This window comes from Mustela nigripes, unplaced genomic scaffold (genome assembly GCF_022355385.1).
Source record: "Mustela nigripes isolate SB6536 unplaced genomic scaffold, MUSNIG.SB6536 HiC_scaffold_148, whole genome shotgun sequence".
Lineage (NCBI taxonomy): Eukaryota > Metazoa > Chordata > Mammalia > Carnivora > Mustelidae > Mustela > Mustela nigripes.
Window position 1 is genome coordinate 178,842 of NW_026739562.1, and position 20,094 is coordinate 198,935.

Genomic DNA, 20,094 nt, shown 5'->3' on the forward strand with positions numbered 1-20,094 from the left:
AGCCCGCAGCAGGACACCGGCAATGGCCCAGCTGATTTTCCCACAAAAACAAATGGGTCTTGAATGATTCACACTTACAGTATTAATTATGGAATCGTTTATTTACTTTTTCGTCCTTCTTTGCAAATCGTTCTAAAAATAATATAACTTCAACACTGATTCACATGCTAGGCCTAAGTGCACTCTCTAGGGAAATCCTAGCCACTGTCATATTTGAAAACGGCCCCTACATTAGCAAGGCTCGCACAGACTCTACTGGCAAATTCCATCATCCCTCTGCCGCTGGGTGTCCTTGTTTGTGGCTCCCTTTAAGAACCAGAGTTTACCCGCCTTGGGTCCTGGTCAGTCTGAAATGATCTGAATATGTTGCGAGTTTCGAGGCAGCAACGCCATTAATATCAGTATACAACAATGGACCACACAACATGATGACAAGAATTCCAAACAATAGCCAAAAAGCCTTATTAAGAGCAGAGCCAGTGCTCTAGTGACATTTTCCTCTCTTATCATCAAAGATCCCAAACAACAGTTGGTATTTACAATTCCTCCTTCCATCCAGGTGCCATAAGAGGGGAGTGGAATTGCTGGATTTCCTGAGCTCCATAATTGCCTGGGTTTCCCTCACAAAATGAGTTCATCTGTCACTAAAGGCAGAAGTTAGTCATTCTTTTAGGGAGGCACCACCAAACGTTCCTACCTAATGTTGATGCGTACAGCTGCAAAGAGACGAAATTTTAAATCTCTGGATTCTACAAACAGAAAATGGGAAGCAATTAGAACTCCTGGAGAAAAGCCACCGAGAAGCCCCAGTTGAAGGAATGGGGATTTTATCCAAATGAGTGAAATTTCCTGGGAACCCCCTCTCACCCCGATCTTTCTAGCCAAACTCAGGACACAGGAAACGTCAGACTTGTAAAATATTTTAATAATTACCACACATTCTATTCTTGACTTCCGGTTATAATATCGCTACCACGAGTTTGACTGAGATGGCCTTAGTCTTTCTCTCAGCTTGACTCAACTTGAAACAGGTTTCTTCCTGACTCCTTCACACCCTTTTCTTGGAGCATTTATTTCAGAAAACTTGTAATTACAAATCTCTTCTCAGCCCCTTTGACATGTAAATCATTTTTCAAAAGCCTCTTTCCAGTTTCACAACCCAGGGATGTCTTTCTCAAGGATCTGGGAACCACCTCTTTTTTTTTTTTTTTTTTTAAAGATTTTATTTATTTATTTGACAGACAGAGATCACAAGTAGGCAGAGAGGCAGGCAGAGAGAGTTGGGGAAGCAGGCTCCCCGCTGAGCAAAGAGCCCAAAGAGATCAGGACCTGAGCCAAAGGCAGAGGCTTAACCCACTGAGCCAGCCAGGAACCATCTCTTTGACATGTAACCAGCAAAGGAGCAATCTCCCAATATCAGCAGGAAGGTAGAAACCTAACTTTTGTGAGTGCTTTTATCCAAGTTGCAAAAGGACCTCCTGTCTAAAGATGTGGGAAGTTTATTTTTCCCTTGTGTAAAGCCAATTAGCAAACACAGGTCCATGACTTTCCTCCAATATCCTCCAGGACCTTTTCATTAGCTCATATGAGTCCTTAAAAAAAAAAAAAAACAGAAACAAAAACAAAAACAAAAACCCTACTCCTTCCTCTTCATAGGAGATGAATTTAGACTTAGTTGTGGTCTCTGGTCCTTATTGCAACAGCCTCGAATAAAGTCTTCGTCCTTTGATTAACTTTGGCCAGCATAAATTTTGCTTTGACATGTTAATACTGCTCATGCTTGAAACTATGTAATGATGAGCAAGGGTCCCAAACATATCCTTAGACAGCCATTTAACCCTTGATCATTCCTGACCGTAGATAATTCTCCCTTACAAGGAACCTTCGTTATGAATTCAACCCATCAACTTTGGTTCTGCCTTTGGGGTCCAAATGGAAGAAGTCTAATATGTTACACATCCCTTAAATAACTAAGGAAAACTTCCTTCCTGTATGTTCAGCCTTCCCTGGCCTTTACAGAGGGCTCTGAGCCTTAGGGCTTGAATTTAGCTTTGTCAAAAGACCCCCTTAAGGTAAGTCTGAGGATATAGTACCTACTGGTCCAGAAACGGCAAATGGAGGGGTTTTGTTTTACCTCAGGAAAATAAAAAGTTGTGGCATGATAACTGATGTATGACCCACAAATCAGGAGTCATCAGAATATATTACAAATGAATTCAGTTTTCAATAATGCTTTCTTAACCCTAAAATTAATCTAGTTTTGAGTGGCCCAGGTAAGGACACCAATACTCCTTGGTGCTTGTCTGCTAAAACCATCAAAGAATATATACTGCGGGGCATGTCGATAGTTCAGTGGGTTAGGCCTCTGCCTTTGGCTCAGGTCATGATCTCAGGGTCCTGGGATCCAGCCCCACATCGAGCTCTCTGCTCAGCAGGGAGCCTGCATCCGTCCCCCACGCAACCCCACCCCACCCCCGCCTCTCTGCCTACTTGTGATCTCTCTGTCTAATAAATAAATAAAATCTTTTTTTTTTTAAAGCATATATACTGCCCACTCAGTTTTGAAGATGAGAAGGGTAAGAGCTGGTAATTCTGATTGTGACTACAGTTAAACCTTGAAAAACTACTGTATAGTTCATAAAATTACTTGTTGTTTTATTCTATCTCTCCCTTGCAGACTCGGCAGTACGTACTTAAATATTTACCCTCTCTCCTTAACTACGTGGAATTTTACCACTTTAAGGTAGTCATTTCCCTATGCCCTACATTCTTACCCCGATCAAAACTTACTCATCTAATGCCCCATTCTAGCAGACCTGGTTTAAAAAGGGGACAACCAATCAAACAAGTAATTGACCAGGTTTTATTATTTGATTAAGTGGCTTTTCCATTCAAGAAAGTACCATAAGCTACAAGGGTGTAAACAGTTGACCCTGAGGGTTCATGCAGGGAAGGATGGAAATCACAGGAATATTACATGGCTTTTTCTTTTAAAAGAAATTTATATCTACAATCTCTACCACTCCCTCCTACAACCTCTTCTTTTCAAAAGTAATCTTTTTATTTCTAAACCTGCACAGTATTTTATTTGTACTTTTCTTATGGATTATTCTTTCAAATCAATTTGATTGTACTATGTCCTGATGGTACTTCTCTTCTGGGCTTAGAGTTTCTCAAGGGCAAAGCTATTTATCTTTATATAAATAGCCCATAATAACCATATAGCCCATAATAACCAATGTAGTGCCTGCCACATAGTATATCTCAATAAGTATATTTAATGGTATAAAAATTGAGAAAATTAGTTAAGTAAATCATCCCAACAGTCCTGTAAGACAGAAAAAGAAATTATTATTTATTACTACTTTTCAGAGAGGTTAAGTAATTCTTTAATACTCAATCTGGGAGACTATGTTTCCTAATAGTGAGTGAATGATAAGGACTTGGGGTGTACAATTACACCTAGAGTTCCAGAAGCCATGTCTGTTGGAGATGTGTGTCAACTCTTGCTATTTTTTTTTTTAAGATTTTATTTATGTATTTGACACACAGAGAGAGAGAGAGAGCGAGCTCAGAAGCAGGCAGGCAGAGAGGGGGGGGGGGGAAGCAGGCTCCCTGCCAAGTAGAGAGCCCGATGAGGGGCTTGATCCCAGGACCCTGAGATCATGACCTGAATTGAAGACAGAGGCTTAGCCCTCTGAGCCACCCAGGCACCCCTCAATTCTTGCTATTTAGAGGGATACTCTCTTAGCCCAAATCCTCAGTTTTACTGTGTGTGGGCACATGTATATTTATGTGGAGGTGGGGAGGAGGATCAAACTTACATTTCGCTAGTTTTCATTCTATTCTCAACAGTTATCATTCATTCAGTTTGGCTCTAAAAAGAATGCCTTCTCCAATAAAGGCAACCAGTGAGAGGTATAAATTTGGGGAGTAGGGGGATGCTGTCCACACTCACTAACAAACAAACAAAATCTTAGATCCTTAGTTTGTAAGAAACAGTGGTGGCAGCCCTTTATATCAACAACTGAATTTTTCAAGCCCCAAATCTTTTCAATTCCAGAAGATAGCTAATATTCATGAACTTATTACCCAAGCCTTGATCAATCTTAATGTATTACACAAAACTGTGGGTGTAGCTGAAATGGATCCTTCTCTTCCCTTTGATGTTCTTGCAAATGGACTCATTTGGAAGTAGAAGTGAGAACTCTGAATGAAAGAACATAAACACAGAGCAGCTTTCTAGGCTGTGGGAAATTGTGAATTTGGCACAGCCACGTATAAAGCCAGACGCCATTGCTTTATGGGATGAGAGAGTCAAGAGCTTTGTGAAAGCTACTTTTCTGATAATTAAAACATCTTTGATCTCCTAAGAAAGAATTTTAATGAATCCATTAGTCATCTCAGATACCAATAAGGCCTGACTTTATCAGCCTTATCAGTGTATAGTCATGGGTTTGTCTAAACTCTCACTCATCTTAGGTAATTCATGATTCCTTGAGTGTTTCTATGTCACTTGATTCACACTCAAGTGAGGAGCTAGAATCATTAAAAATAATTAGATTTAGACTTCAATTAAATGTTAAAGATAGCATTTCATCCAGTCCCATAGCACCATCTTACATAGGACAGTCAGAGGCACCAAGCCCCCTGCAAGCGATCTCAATGAAAGGAATCAATCTTCCAGGGAAGACCAGACCACTGTTACCTGATTCTGCATGTCTGATAAGGCTACTGGACCCTGGGGATGGCTCTCCTACAGTCCAACATCGATCCATATTTGAGCCTCAGAGGTTTCTTAGAACTTGTCCAATTTCTTCCATATACTAGATTAAAAGAAATTTTCAGAGGAAAAAAAAAAAAGGAAAATCATGGCTCTCGGTGGACCTGTAAAAATGTATACATGTTCAAGAATTAATTTTGTTCCAATGATATGAATGAGGTAGGAAGGTATTACAGCAGTTTAAAGTCAAAGTCAAAATACTACACAATGACATGGAATAAAGGAATAGGGAGCTAAACATCAAGTAAAGACAACCTGGTGTTTCCAATGGGAAGAGGAAAGTCAATTGAAATATAAGTGGACAAGACAGAAGATGCATATCCATCAGCTACCTGAAATTTAAAGAGATGCAGAAAGCGCAAAGACGATGAATAGAACCAGGTGCAAACAGCCTGGGTGGGTATGTGGGTATGTTACAGATCGTGAATGGTTTTCCACTGATGTACTGTTTTGTTTTGTTTTTTTCTTTTTAAATATGAATATAGAGTCTCAATACTTTTTATGCAATTTGAAATTACACACACACACACACACACACACACACACACAAGGTCCTGAAAACAGAGCTTCTTTTTTATGTTTGGTATTTATATATGTGGGTCCTAGTGTGAAAATCCCTTTATTGCAGTGTGGGAACATTAATGTATTTTATTACAAGTAATGTCCCAGATGTGTCTGGAAGTGTCACATAGTATACACTATATTCACATATCAGCTTCTTAAAATCAATCATCTTTTGGATTCTTAAACCCATCTAGACCTTTAGTGACCGTGCGCCAGCATGTGGGAATCAGCTTGTCCTGCTAACTGTATGCATTCTCAACATCACATTCAGTGACTTCAATGTGGTAGCTTAGAATCAGCCAAGGTGAGAGTAATTTGCACAAGAAAATAGACAAATGCTACATATCTCTGTGTGTGTGTGTATGTGTGCGCGTGCGCGTGCTCAGGCTGTGTGAGAGAAAGTAAGCTACACTCCCTATCCTTAAGGAGTTCACAGTCTAGTGAAGAGCTTTTGGTCTAGTAAACAAACTTGCATATTTATAAATGTGAGGTTGTTCTTGGGTTTATGCTTCCCCCAAGGTGGCTAGTTTCACAACAGACTTGTGCCTACTGTCTATTATAAAATAGATTAAATCTAAGCCAATTCAATTCAAGAAATATGCAGGAGTGTGAAGCCGCTAGATGTTTCAAAGGATATAAACAGTAGATTATGTTGGAGATTCCACTGGAATGTAAAAACACACATTTTACTTAGTAATAACTTGTGATAAAGGCTAAAATCTTCCCCTCAAATAATGATTTTTGGAGAGAAAAAAACTACATAAGCAAAAGATAATTTGTGAATTTTCTATCTGCTACACACTGTGAACAGAAACATTAGCTTTGTCTGTAATGGGGTATTTTTTTTTTTCTTTATGTAACAAAACATATTTTCAAACAGTGACTATATGGCCGGCACTTTGCTGGGCATCAGGGTTTTTTTTGTTTTTGTTTTTGTTTTTTTTGTTTGTTTGTTTTTTAGATTTATTTATTTATTTATTTGACAGACAGCTTTGCGCAGTGGCAGTATCGTAGCCAATGAGGTTTAGCCGAGGCGCGATTATTGCTATTTATTTGACAGACAGAGATCACAAGTAGGCAGAGAGAGAGGCAGAGAGAGAGAAGGGAGGAAGCAGGCTCCCTGCTGAGCAGAGAGCCCGATGTGGGGCTTGATCCCAGGACCCTGAGATCATGACCTGAGCCGAAGGCAGAGGCTTTAACCCACTGAGCCACCCAGGCGCCCCCAGGGTTTTAATAACAAATAAACATCACATTCTATTCCTAAGGAACTTGTATTCTAGTGGTAAAGAATAGTATAACTATATAATCCTGATACACTATGATGCTACATATAGGGGACGTATGGGACCAGAGACAGAAGCAATGAACTCTGCGAGAAAGAGCTGGGGGAAATTTAAAGGAAATACGGTGAAGGAAGAATATGATTTTTTCAGAGAAGGGAGGAAGGGTTTGCTGACTTGGGAGGAAGCGGAGCCTGAAAGCTCCACATACGTACACAATACGGGATCCTTCAGGAAAAGATATACAGAGGACATGTTCAATCATGGGATGGTGCATTCAGCTTTCTGCATGTCTTCAAGAGAGAAGACAAATGAACTCAGAGTTAAGCTCTCGTGTTTAAGGCTTATATTGTACATATAGATTCTACTCAGCAGAAAAGAATATGAAGACATGAAACTTTCTGAATATATGGGGACAAAGGTGGTGCTTTTAACTTTTCTGAGCTTATCTGAGAAGCACCTTGAGGACATGGAACATTTTATATTCATGTTTTGTCGTTTGGACCTAAGTGAAGAGTCTCACACATAGAAGGCAATTGTTAAGAAGCTGGCGTACCGAAGACAAGAAAAATAAACATTAAATGCAGAAATGAGCATTTCCTTTCCTATTTCACTTTGCCGACTATAGTATGCTACTGTATTCTTCAAAGTGCTTGAATTATCCCTCCTCTTGATCTACTTGGCTCTGATCTCTCCCTGTGCAATTCATCTCCTACAAATCTCTTTTTCCATCCTTGAAGTCCAGGCACCTTGCCCTGCTTGCTGTTGCTGAGCACAGCTGGGACAAGCTCCTTCTAGAACCTTCCTCTGAGGGCATTTCTATTGCTGTTCTCTTTGTTGGAAGGCTGACCCTGATCACTCAGTCAAAAATAGCACTCTTCATCATCTAATACTGTCTAGTCCCTTCCTGGCTTTATTTACCACCACATGACGTTACGTTATGGATTTTTTTTATTCTTTATATTGCCCCATCCATACATAAGCCCCCTACTGGCTGACACTTTGTGTCACTCACCTTTTTACTTCCAGCACTTAACCAGTGCCTGGGACATAGCATTTACCTAGTACATTTTTGTTAACTAAGATGAATGAAAGAATACACTACCTTTTTTCACATGTGCTTTCATAGAAAGTTTCTCAGATTTTTTGAAAGCAAATGCTATATATTAATGTAGTTGAAGAAAATTAAAAAAAAAAAACAAAAAAATGACTACAAATTTTTATAAAATGTTTATAAACAGATTCAAAGGATATAGAAAAATGTTTCACAGAAAGTAAGTATATCTTAAAAAATTAAGTTCTAAGGAAAATCAACGATATACCAAGAAACAAAATAAAAGGTTAATTTTAAATGTGTGAGTAGCCCAATCACTCAAAATAGCCCAGAGGCTATTTTAACTTTACTCCTTAAAACCTTAGTTTGGAACCTACACTGAACCCCAAATACAAGAGTGAATTTGCAGAGTCTCTTGTACTTTGATATAGTTTTAAGACTAAGTTCTGACCAAATGGGATAGAAACCAAAGCATCCCATAAGAATAACAATGCTTTCAAAAATAATGCTTTCAAGAAGTAAATTCAGATAGAGATGACCTTTTCCTATTCCCACCCCCCTCCCTGGAATATAGACGTAATGGCTGGAACTTTAGCAGCCACTGCAGATCGTGTTTTAACTTTAAGGCTGAAAGCTTTGTGTCAGAATGATGGAGCAGTGACATAGAAGCCTGGATCCCTGATGATTTTTGTAGCCATCTACCAACTCAGCATGATTTCTAGAATTTCCCATGCAGCAGAATAACCCTTATGAGCTTATGCCACTATTATTTTTAGTTTTGTTATATGCATGATGTAAAATTCATATTTCATGTGAATATCTTAAAATATTTTGAGTACCGTTTATTTGCCTAACAATGCGCTTACCAGATTGGTAGAAAATGTGGAAACCATGCTTACCAGACTCTGAGTCTGGTAGTGAGTCTGAGTGATCTAAAGAAGAACTGTTGTACCATCACTGTTCTTATTTTAATTGTTGATATATTCACCACCTGTTTAGATAAAGACATCTGTTAATTTTCATGATTTCACTAAGTCCTGCATAAATATTAATTAAGCACAATAGCTCTGAAAAACAAACTAAAAGCTTGTTATTGTGGATTTAGGAGCGAAGCACTCAGGGTAATTACATGCTCAGATTGGAAACTTCTAGTAGTTTGTAAAAACACACAACTTTCACAGGGCCTAAGCAAGATAAACACAAGGAAAATAAAGGGACTATAAGAGTAAGCTACTAGGAACTTAGGTACTTGGGAATTACTAAAGAATTGTTTTGTCTATTCTAGTATGTACAAAGGGTTAGATTGGGACTTTGCTCCCAGGTAAAAAACAACAGCCCGCACATCTAACAGTACCCACTTTGTATGGTGTTCTCCTAAGCTCTTCACATATACTAACATAAATTACATATAAGCTCTTTATATATAATAGGTGACATAAATATCACAGAAGCACTATGAAATGGATACTATTATTATCCTTGTGTTTCGGATGAGGAAATGTAGACGCAGAAATGTTACGTAACTTTCTTAAGGTCTCATATCCGGTCAACACCTGGAACCCAGATTGGAATCTAAGCAGGGTACATGGGTTTCATGTGCTCAGACATCACACCATCACTACTGCAAGATGGCTGTGAAGAAACAGTAACTTGGGGAACAATCATGAGATATTCTAGAGATGTGGCTGAGTGGGAAATGGTGGCAACCAAAGAAAACTAGGAAATGATGATGCCCGGGCCACAGGGATTGGAATTGAAATCTAGAGGTAAGGCCACACAGCTTGGAACCAGGATGCCAGCAATACCTGTGAACAGCTGCAATGTTCTCTTGGTAAAAGCTGAATGTACCATTTAAAAGCTCAACTCAGGGGCACCTGTCTGGCTCAGTTGGTTAAGAGTCCAAGTCTTGATTTCAGCTCAGGTCATGATCTCAGGGTCTTGAGATTGAGCCCAGTGCCAGGCTCCATGTCAGGCTTGAGATTCTCTTTCCCACTCACCCTCTGTCCCTACCCGCCTGCGTCAACTTGAGCTTTCTCTCTCTAAAAATAAATAAATAAATAAATAAAGCTGAACTCATCTCAGAGCACTGATTCTCAACTTTTTTTTTTTTTTTTAAGACTTTATTTATTTATTTGACAGAGAGAGTACAAGCAGCTGGAGTGGGAGAAGGAGGCTGAGCAGGGCCAGATCCCAGGACTCGGGCTCATGCCCTGAGCCGAAGGCAGACACTTAACTGGTGGGGCCATCCAAGCACCCCTGATTATCACCTCTTTAACAAAATATATTTTTGTTACTCAAAATATATATTTTGTTATTTTTGATATTCTGAGGTGTGTTCTGAGCAATTTGTTAGAATAAGTATAGAATAATAAAGTTTGGAAATGATGTCTTCAGTCTCATCATATAGAAGATACTCAATGTTGTGTCTAGAAATAGTTTTTGCCACATGCTTGCATTTTGATCTTTTTCTTTAAGGACGAAAGAAATGGTATTTGACTAATGTGATGAAACGCGGGTGGATGCCAGTGCCCAGGGGATTTGTAACATGATCATCACCAGCTGACAAAAAGTGGGGAAGAACCCGTGTCGAGGAAAGAACACTAGCTTGGAGTCAAGAGGCCAGGAATCTTTAGTAATTGAATGATATTAAGTAGATTCCCTTAACTTATAGTGACTTCTCTTTTCTAGTAGGCAAAACAAAAAGGGCATTGGATGGAACATCCTGGTCCCCAGGAGCTTCCTCTCACAAAATCTTGAGGCTCTGGTATGTGATTCCCCTATTCAGAGAGCTTTGAACAGAGGCAGAGGGTCTCTCAATTGACAGAGAGAGGTTGAGGCATTAATGACATTAAGAATGCAATTCGACTTTCTTTCCTATGGATTGCTGCATTGATTGAACTTCGAATGTGTGCCAGGTTTTTGGTAATATGTTTTACATACTTAATAATCCTTATTACAACCTACGTGGTAGATATTATAATCTCAAATATAATCACAAACAAGAAAAAAGGGAGCGCAGAGAGAATTTAAATACTAGCTCAAGTTCACATAGACACAAAATGGCAAACAGAAATTTAAGCCCACACACAGTTTGCTGGTTTATAATAAAAGGGATTTAAATTCACACCCATCTTACTCTATGCTGTGGACTAAATTGTGCCCCCTACAACCTCCCCAAATTCAGATATCCAAGCCCTAATCCCCAATGTGGCTGTATTTGGATATAGGAACTTACGGGAGTAATTAAGGTTAAATGAGGTCATTAGAGTCAGGCACTGATCCCCTCAAAATAGCAGCCCTATAAGAAGAAACAGCAGAAAGCTTTCTTTCCCTCTACCGTGGGAAGACACGCACAAGATGGCCACCTATAAGCCAGGAAAGGAGCTCTCTCCAGAGCCTGACATGTCGGCACCCTGATCTTTGATCTCTGACATCCAGTCTCCACAACTAAATTTCTATTTCAAAAATAAATTTCTATTGTTTAAGCCCTCCAGCCTGTAGTGTGTGGTTAGGGCAACTTAGAAGGCTAAGAATATACTCTAAAGATTTTCTTTGCTCTTTTTCTTAAGCAATGCCAAATCAGGGTGTTCAAAAATGCCTGAAAAATGAAAGGAAGATTTGTTACAGAATTGGCGAGCTCCCTTTTTATATTAGATGTTGTTATCTGTGCTCCCTTGAGGTGTGCTGTGCACAGCTGTCCCATCTTTACCTGGTGGCCTCTGCTGCCATCTGCATAATTAACATTAACTGATAAAGTAAAGAGGCCACTGGGTGCCAAAGGCTTTACGGGTCACCCTCCCTGACCACGAGATTCGTGCAATTACTGTTTTCAATTATTGTTTCCATTCTGCGTCCACTCCCAACATCTCAATGTTGAGTACAAGTTTAAAAAGCACTCGTGAAAAGTCTTTGCCCTATCCCACCACAAAGTACCTTCTCTACTTTACAGATGAGAAGAGTGGCCTTGACAGAGTGCTGAGACTGACCTAGCTCGCTGATCAGAGCAACCGAAGCACAGAATCTGGTCCTGATTCACTATCCACTGCTCCCCACCGGGACCCTCCAAACTTACCTGTATATCCATCTTTCTTACTAAGCACTTTCACATCTACTCTTTTATCATGTTTTAAATCTATTTCCCAGAAGCCTCATAAGTTTCAGGATGGCAGGAATTATTTCCAGTTGACACACTGGACTCTCAAAAGATGCCCAGCAAAACAGAATTCAGCCCCTGGGGGGTACTACCGATGAGCTGTAGTGACTGTTGTTGTCCAGAGAGCTCTTGGAGCTACAGTGCTTTTTGAACAATTTTGGGAAAATTCATTAGATTGATTAGTCCAATTAACTCACAAATGGACATACAAAAACAGGCAGGAAACCCCTGCTGGGGCCAAGAAATAAACAAAAGACATAACCCTGGCATGGACTGCATGAATGTGAAGGGGCCATGGAAATTTATCCATGGAGTGAAACACTCAGTCTGGGACAGGACCAAACTCAAGACTGGCTTGAGAAAGAAACAAAGAAAAGAATTAAGATCTTCTAGGAAGGCAAAAAGCCTAAGGAGAGGGCTCAAAGAACAAATACCCTTTGGCCAGCCCAAAGGCCAAGTAACTGAGACAGAAATTTGTGACGCATTCAAGAAAACTGAGAAAGAAAAGGTCTGTGAGTCTCGAAACATGGCTTTCTTTGTTCGAAGCTGGTAATGAGATTAATCTCTTTGTGAACAAATGAAGCCAATAAAAAGAAGAAGGGAAATCCCCCTTGTTAAAAGATTATTACTCACACACTGATCCTTTGTTTTGAGGAAATTTTTATTTTCTTACATGTAAGAACAGAGACCTCATGCCCTTCCTTTTCTTCTTGCATTTTTTAAAATTTTCTTTTAAATATGTAACTGGCAAAGCTATAGATCTCTATTATTGGTACAACCCCAGCTGTACTGTGACTTTCATATTTTTTGCTAATACTTGTATAAAGAAGACAAACCTAACCATTTCATTTGTGGTGGAGGTCAGATGAGAGAACCTGGTTATTCTTGTAGCCATTGTAAACCCCCATGTCCTCAGAGTGAAAACGCCCACATGATTGTTCCCCAAACTTAGCCAGCCAAAATGATTCTGATGCCAACAAAACACAGATTTCCCTTATCAGAATGCAAGAGAAAGACACAGGGCATTCCCAGAAACTAGAAGAACAACATAGTGTCTTTTGGTGAATTTCCCAGTTAGGAAAAAAGAGAGAGTGAAAACCATGGATAGCCTCATCAGCATGCCTGTCAAGGTTCTGCATCACAAAGGAACAGGGTTAGTAATAAGTTGGTGTCTTGTTATCAAGCCTCAAGTTTTTTAGAGGGGTAGGAAGTGTAGGGATGAACAGCAAGATGCCAAAGTCAATTCTTCTGAAAACACTGATTACAGGCAGACAGCTGCGATCCCAGAGCATCTGGGGGAAATCCAGGATCATTTTCAGTTCTGAGGAAGGAAGTCATTAGGCAGTTAATCAATTTTCCTTTAAGCTCATTAATAATGATATCTGGTTGCCCGTGATCTATAAATTATGGGAGATCCAAATGTAAGAGCAGTGTGGTTGGAAAGACTGAAGGAACATAAGATTTACAAAATCCGGTTTATTATACCACGTGGAATTAACATGCAAAATAATATATTGTGTACTAATCTATACAAAAACTTGGATAAAGTAATTGATAATAGCTAACACTTACTGATTGGTTATTCTCTCCTAAGCACTTTGCTGTGCGTTTACATAGATTATCTCAAATAACACAGTAACTTTATAACATATTTAATATTAGTATCCCATTTTATAGATTAGGAAATGAAAGCCCAACAAGAGTAGTAAGAAAGAGTAAATATAGCCAGTAAATAGGCAAAGTCAGGATGTCACAATATTATAATTCAGATGCTATTAAGTTATAAGTGGAGTGAGAGAACGTGATGGAAGGAACATAGGTTTTATCGTCAAAACGTCTCTGGGTTGAGTGCTGGTTCTACACGTATAAAGAATGCCTGTGTTTAAGCCGAATTTTTTATCTCCTTTGTTTCCTGTCTTTAAACAAAAGCATTACTAGCTACCTTGCAAGTCCAGTCTACAAATTAAATGAGATAATGCATGTATAGTGCATAGTATGTATGTATAAGGCAGTAATAATAAAAGCTATTTTTCATTGTTTAATCCACTCAAATTTATTGCGTCACTCAAAAATAACAGACAGCATTACTTTCTGTCTTTCTTCTACTTCTTGCTTTTTTTTTGTTGTTTTTTTTTTTTTAACAGATCCTGGGGCACCGTGGGTACTCAAATAATGTTAATGCCTTTCCTCATCCTTTCCCATCTCTCTTTATATAAGGACTATTCACTAATTGCATAACTAGCTAACTACTAAATAAGAAAGTAAATGAAGAAGATAGCAATTCCAATAATTGAAGAAAAATATTGTCCCACGTATACATCTTCTTGATTAAAAATCAGCTTTGGGAAGATGGTATCATAACTACCTTCAATAAAGAAATCAGGCTCCTTTTAAAAATGAAGTCATAGGGAAAGCCAAAATCCAAGATAAAAGTCTATTACATGGCAGCTAAGTGTCAATATGTGTCGAGAAGTTTTAAAATGTGACAGGTGTATTTCAGCGAGATGAAATTCATGATAAATCTAAACACCTGCAATTTCCTTAACACCCTGTACAGTTTTACGTGACTAATGCTCTTTATTCTAAAAATGTTTTGCATTCAGATCTCCTCCTGCACCATGACCTGTAATTCTCATTAATTTTACAGAATTGCCTGCTTACAGAAATTGGCATATTTTTTTCCCATAACATGCTACATTTGAATTTTAAAGATAACTTAGTCCCAAGAAAACAACAAATTTGCTGCAGCAAGGAGAATTGTCAAGATGGTTACTGAGCAAGGTGGGGGAAATCCAAGTCCAGGAGCTACTTGGAGACTGGAATCAACTATAAAATAAAAATACAGCCTGATAAAATATTCTTGCTGACCTTTAGGTCTACAAGGGGTTTTCAAGGAATGAAGAGGCTCTTACGTTTTTTGAATCTTAAACCTAGAGACTAAGAATTTATGTATAAGTATTCTTATTCATATTAGTATATATTAATCGTTAATACTTTAACATTATATGTTAATTCATGTATATACAGGTATATGAACTACTTTTCATGTAGATTTGTATGCATGAGTGTATATATGAATTAACTGAACCTAAGGGAGAGTTCCTGATTGCTCACCATGACATTGGCTTTGGGTCTCATCTCCTACCTTTGGTTAACATACTCACTCTGTTGAATCCACACTGTCCTTTATGCCATTCTGCTTCCAAGCCTGGTGGCACCCAACTCAAGCCCTCTGTACTGCCTAGTCCCTCTGCTTGGAACGATTTTCCTCTGAATATATGCATGGCCTGCTCTTTGGACCTCTGTTGATATTCACCTATATATCTCCTCAAGAGGCCTCTTCTGACCACTCTAATTACAATTGCAGCCCTTTCTCTACACTCTGCTTCCCTTCTCATAGGTGCTCTGAATTCCTTAATCTGTCTGGACCTTTGCTCACCAATAGGGTAGCCACTCTCCCCAAGTGACTATTTAAATTTTTAAATTTAAATTAGTCACAATGAGTTAAAATGTAAATTTCAGCCCTTCGGTCATACTAGGCTTATTTCCAGTAATCAGTAACCACAGTCGTCAGGGGCTACCATGTTGGAATATTGGAAAGCACACCTACTGAACATTACTCTCATCGAAGAAATGTCTATGGGACAGAGCTGTTCTAGATGCGTGTACGCTTTATGCATTTGTTTATTTTCATCCTCCTCCCTACGAACCCACCTATATACACCCCAAATTGTAAGTTCCAAAAGGCCAGGAGTTTTGTCTGTTTTTTTTTTTTTTCCTTTTCACTGATTTATGGCCAGGACCTAGAATAGTCCATTGTCTGTATCTGATATTCAATAAATTTCTGCTGAATGAATAAATGGATTAAAACAGGACCATTCATTTTTTCCCCTTAAAAAGTCATAAATAAGGGTACAACTACATCAGTCCTCCTTCAAGGGAATTTCAACATGGCAAATTACCCTCAGTGGTATTTCGCCAGGGATTCTATATATATTGCTTATAATTGTCCAGATCTCTATGAACGGTAAATCTTTTAAGTCTATGGGGTTTTTTTTTTTTTTTTTAATTGTCTTCTGTGCTGGAGTGAAAATCACTGAAATGTGTCAAGATTTATGGCAGAAAAGTCTGTCAACTCCTAAGCCTGCCAAAAATTGTTAACCAACATATAAGTTTTAGGAGTTGAGCATTTCATTGCAGTGGGCTTTTCATACCCAAATCATAGTAGATACATATAGATTACTGGTGGATGAAGGCCATCAGTCAATCTATTTGATTTTATAGCTGAGATATGCATTTGCCTTATAGAAATCATTTTTTATTCCTAATTATACTCATTAGAATGAAAGCCTAAATGTGAGTGATCACTACCTTCCCTGGGTGACCTTGCAAAGAACACAACCTACTCCTGAAATTTTAATTCATCATAGTCAATACTCTACAGGATCATTTGATATGCATTAGAAATCCATATCATTGGCCAAAGCAACAGCTTTCAAATGGAATCTAAATTTTAAAAACTAGATCTGAGGCTATTAAATTCAATTTTGTTTAACTTTTATAAAAGTGAGTTTATTTTTATCCTATTTTTCTTACTATAGAGATTTGAACTTAGTGGAATATTAAAAAGAACACAAAATATTTAAATATGAATATTTAAGAGGGAAATCATGCATAACCTCATAATACAAATATAATCCCTCTTAATATTTTGGCATATTTCTTAGTTCTTTTGAGTCTATTCCCATCCATATTTTAAAATAAGTGCTTACACTGTTATGTATCTCTAATTTATTTTCGGCTTTCCTTTAACACTACAACAATCCTTGGCATTCAGATGTCTAACTGTTCTTACTTTATTTCAAATATCCCTGACCTGTAATGATTTGTATTTTTCTGAGATACAAATTTGAATCATGAAGAAATATGAGTAATTTAAGCTGATGAATGAGTCTTTTAGATTGCCCATAATTTGGACCTTAGTGTGTGATTTTTTTTCTTTGTACTCATTGCTGTGTATGTAATACCTTGCATTAATGCAAGGATGTCACTCAGAACTAGAAGAGCACCTTGAAGACTGCGAATCAAACTTGGGTTCAGATACTGCTTACATTTCTTCATTCACTCCACAGATATTCATTTAGCTAGGTATAATACTAGACTCTGAATATACAAATGGCTAGTTTTGAGGAGCACTTTCTAGTTTCTGCTGCTGTGCTAAATTAAGTACTGTATCCAGGTGTCTTTTTTAATCCTCAGAACTGTTACTATTATATAGTTAATAAAACAGATACATAGAAAGCCTAGTAATATGCAAGTGATGGGCCAAATAAGATACAGAACAATTCAAGATGACCTTGACATTGTAAATTAGTAAGAAGGGTTGGCTACTATTATTATACTATTATTAAAAATTGAGGCACTTCTGAAGAGAACAGGAAGAATTCCTTGTGTATGTCAAGTATTTACTGTATGTATTTTTTAAGGTTATTTATTTATTTATTTGAAAAAGAGTGAGCGAGAGAGAGGGAGAAGCGGACTTGCCACCAAGCAGAGAGCCCAACAAGGGATTCAATCCCAGGACCCTCGGATCATGACCTAAGCCAAAGGCAGACACTTAACCGGCTGAGCCACCCAGATGCCCCAAGTATTTACTGTATGTTATAATCATTTTCCCATGGCATTAAAAGTTCCTTATAAGCCTAATGGAATATTGCTCAGCCATAAAAAGAATGAAGTTTGTCCTTTGCAACAACATGGATGGATCTAGAGGGTAAAATAAGTCAGTTAGAGAAAGACAAATACCATATGACTTCACTTATATGTGGAATTTAAGAAACAAAGCAAACTAACAAAGAGACAAACCAAACAACAGACTCTTAACTGTAGAGAACAAATTCGGGGGTGGGGGATATAGGTGATGCAGATTAAGAGTTCACTTACCATGATGAGTGCTGAGTGATGTATAGAATTGCTGAATCACTATATTGTATACCTGAAACTAATGTAATACTGTGTGTTAACTATATTAGAATTAAAAAAAAAAAAAGAACAACAACAAAAAACTTCCTTGAGAAACTGATTTTAATGATTGCATCATGGTTTATGTATTGATGTGTTAAAACACATGTATTCACTTCCCCTACCTCTGGGCATTTAGATTGTTTCTGAATTCAGTTTTCCCTTGAATAAAACAATGCATTTCAAAGAAATAATTTCTATATGTTCAGTAAATATTTAACTATTACCTTCCCTGTTAAAATCTCTGTGATAAAAACTTTAGATAACACAATGAGTTCTCATAGCCGATTAGGATGAGTCCACTGGGAAGATGCGAGGCCAGTGTTATGCAGGCTCAAGGAAGGGTGGACCTCATGAGCAGGGAAGATCAAGGTCTGTTCCATTTAGAAGGTGACAGCACAGTTTCAAGAGGTAGATAATGTAAACAGAACAGAGAGAGCACAAGGAGTTAAGAGAGATGGTTGAGATAACACCTTACACCAGTTAGAATGGCCAAAATCAGCAAGACAGGAAACAACGTGTATTGGAGAAGATGTGGAGAAAGGGAAACCCTCTTACACTGTTGGTGGGAATGCAAGTTGGTCCATCCAATTTGGAGAACAGTGTAGAGATTCCTTAAGAAATTAAAAATAGAGCTTCCCTATGACCCTGCCATTGCACCCCTGGGTATTTACCCCAAAGATACAGATATAGTGAAAAGAAGGGCCATCTGTACCCCAATGTTTATAGCAGCAATGGCCACGGTCGCCAAACTGTGGAAAGAACCAAGATGCCCTTCAACAGATGAATGGATAAGGAAGATGTGGTCCATATACACTATGGAGTATTATGCCTCCATCAGAAAGGATGAATACCCAACTTTTGTAGCAACATGGACGGGACTGGAAGAGATTATGCTGAGTGAAATAAATCAAGCAGAGAGAGTCAATTATCATATGGTTTCACTTATTTGTGGAGCATAACAAATAGCATGGAGGACAAGGACAAGGGGAGATGGAGAGGAGAAGGGAGTTGAGGGAAATTGGAAGGGGAGGTGAAACATGAGAGACTATGGACTCTGAAAAACAATCTGAGGGTTCTGAAGGGGTGGGAGGTGAGAGGTTGGGGGAGCCAGGTGGTAGGTATTATGGAGGGCACATATGGCATGGAACACTGGGTGTGGTGCATAAACAATGAATTCTGTTATGCTGAAAAGAAATTAAAAAAAAAAAAAAAGGCAGAGGGAATACTTTGAGCAAATGCTAGGAAGTAGCTAAGCATGAGACAAGGTTCAGGAACAGTGAGGAGTCACCCGTCTGGAGCAAAGGCATATGCAGGAAAAGGTTAAGAAATACAGAAAAGAAAATACAAGAAAAGGTTAGAAATACAGACTGTCTGCATATTATAAAATACTTGAGTGGCAGGATAATGAGTCCATCCTTTATTATGTTTGCAATAGGGATATCACAACAGATTTCATTGAGTCCAGTTGGTACCAGTTAAAATGAGAAAAGCAGTGTCATATATTATCATGTCATTAGAGGAGCAGTTGAGTCCTGGATTGTTGTGGGATGCAAGAAATGAAATACAGAGAAAAATCTTAAAAGAAAAGTAGGAGAAAAGGCACTAGTATTCGAGTAAGCATAAAGAGAATGTTAGTGCTGGTGTGACCCCAGGACTCAGGGCAAATAAACAGAAAATATCAGGTCAGTTGGATGGGTCCTTTCAGTATCATGATCTTCTCTTCCATTGCTAAATAAGGAGAATCCAGGGAGATTAGATATAAGGCCCCCCACTTAATAGAGGACTGATCAACTAATTCTATTTCTTTTTAGACCTCCTTAAGAAGGAACTGACCAGCGTGTCTGTCCAGAGTGCAATGTCTGATAGGCGCCCTTCTCATTTGCATTGTTGGACAATCATTTGAGCACGCACTATTTCAAAATGTCACCCAAGAGAACGGACAAGATACGAATAAGAGGTGTATCTGCAGAATGAAATGTGCCAACCACAATTTTATCTGCAGAGCCTTTTGGGAAATTAATTCTTTGCCTCCTTTCCAAGACCTTCCATTCATGTATCCCTTTGCAAAACTAATTATTTTTGAATGACTGCATGTTTTCCATCCAACTGTAAGGAGTCTTCAGTTTCTAAAACTTAGTCTATAATGCTTTATTTTCTGCCCACAAATTGATTTTTAAAAAGGTTTTCTAACTTCTGTACTTACTTAGATTAAAGCCATTATTTAAATACATGGAGA

General features: G+C 38.4%; 1 protein-coding gene and 1 pseudogene across 4 annotated transcripts in view; one reads left to right on the plus strand and one right to left on the minus strand.

The window, feature by feature from the left end:
• The window catches only part of LOC132008414 (leucine-rich repeat-containing protein 4C), a 436,841-nt gene that overhangs the window by 73,188 nt on the left and 343,559 nt on the right, over positions 1-20,094 (minus strand). The gene's annotated exons all lie outside the window — the stretch shown is intronic.
• LOC132008530 (U4 spliceosomal RNA) lies at positions 6,336-6,399 on the plus strand (annotated as a pseudogene).